Here is a 2031-nt window from a genome sequence, read left to right on the forward strand (position 1 = left end):
TATTCGGGAGTAATCATAGCAAGGATTCACTTACATGTTTAAATATACCACCCTAAAGGTGTTGGGATGATACTTGCAGGGTGTTACAGAGTAGTGCTAATATGTTTAAATATACCACCCTAAAGGTGTTGGGATGATACTTGCAGGGTGTTACAGAGTAGTGCTAATATGTTTAAATATACCACCCTAAAGGTGTTGGGATGATACTTGCAGGGTGTTACAGAGTAGTGCTAATATGTTTAAATATACCACCCTAAAGGTGTTGGGATGATACTTGCAGGGTGTTACAGAGTAGTGCTAATATGTTTAAATATACCACCCTAAAGGTGTTAGGATGATACTTGCAGGGTGTTACAGAGTAGTGCTAATATGTTACAAGAAATGTAACACCAACAGGTGTTATAGTAATACACTTTGATTGATTCATTTTATTTTTCAGAAGCTTTAATGGTGGTGGAGTCTCTTAATTCCTCAACCAGTAATGGATCACAAAAACACTTGCTCGTCTTTCTAAACAATTTGTATATTGTGTACTCCTATTAATCTATCAAAGAAACTTTTAATTGTGGGATTTTATTCACGAGGGTGCTACAGAGCGATGGAAGTGGCTATAACACCCCTTAGGGGTGTTGTTAACACCTGCTTGATTTTTAGAAATATATAGAGGTGGCATCACCCACCACAATTTTAACAGTATTGCAGCTGAATTGTGCACTTAAGCTTATAATTGAGTGATGTCTCTCAGTACAACATTTTGTGTTATGTGTGAACTATGGTGTGTGGTTGTCACTAAGGCATGTGGTTGTCACTGGTGTATGGGTGTCACTAAGATGTGTAGTTGTCACTATGGTGTATGGGTGTCACTAAGATGTGTGGTTGTCACTATGGTGTGTGGGTGTCACTAAGATGTGTGGTTGTCACTATGGTGTATGGGTGTCACTAAGATGTGTGGTTGTCACTATGGTGTATGGGTGTCACTAAGATGTGCGGTTGTCACTATGGTGTGTGGGTGTCACTAAGATGTGTGGTTGTCACTATGGTGTGTGGGTGTCACTAAGATGTGTGGTCACTATGGTGTGTGGGTGTCACTAAGATGTGTGGTTGTCACTATGGTGTGTGGGTGTCACTAAGATGTGTGGTTGTCACTATGGTGTGTGGGTGTCACTAAGATGTGTGGTTGTCACTATGGTGTGTGGGTGTCACTAAGATGTGTGGTTGTCACTATGGTGTGTGGGTGTCACTAAGATGTGTGGTTGTCACTATGGTGTATGGGTGTCACTAAGATGTGTGGTTGTCACTATGGTGTGTGGGTGTCACTAAGATGTGTGGTTGTCACTATGGTGTATGGGTGTCACTAAGATGTGTGGTTGTCACTATGGTGTGTGGGTGTCACTAAGATGTGTGGTTGTCACTATGGTGTGTGGGTGTCACTAAGATGTGTGGTTGTCACTATGGTGTATTGGTGTCACTAAGATGTGTGGTTGTCACTATGGTGTGTGGGTGTCACTAAGATGTGTGGTTGTCACTATGGTGTATGGGTGTCACTAAGATGTGTGGTTGTCACTATGGTGTATTGGTGTCACTAAGATGTGTGGTTGTCACTATGGTGTATGGGTGTCACTAAGATGTGTGGTTGTCACTATGGTGTGTGGGTGTCACTAAGGTGTGTGGGTGTCACTAAGATGTGTGGGTGTCACTATGGTGTATGGGTGTCACTATGGTGTGTGGGTGTCACTATGGTGTATGGGTGTCACTAAGGCATGTGGTTGTCACTATGGTGTATGGGTGTCACTAAGATGTGTGGTTGTCACTATGGTGTATGGGTGTCACTATGGTGTGTGGGTGTCACTATGGTGTGTGGGTGTCACTAAGATGTGTGGTTGTCACTATGGTGTATGGGTGTCACTAATATGTGCAGTTTGAAAGATGAAATTTGACGATCAAGAAAATGTTACAAAATTTTATGGAATTTTACAGAGTCTAAAATTTACGGATTTACTAATTTTGAAATTACTGAAGTTTATGGAGAAA

Source organism: Dysidea avara, chromosome 1 (genome assembly GCF_963678975.1).
Source record: "Dysidea avara chromosome 1, odDysAvar1.4, whole genome shotgun sequence".
Classification (NCBI taxonomy): Eukaryota; Metazoa; Porifera; class Demospongiae; order Dictyoceratida; family Dysideidae; genus Dysidea; species Dysidea avara.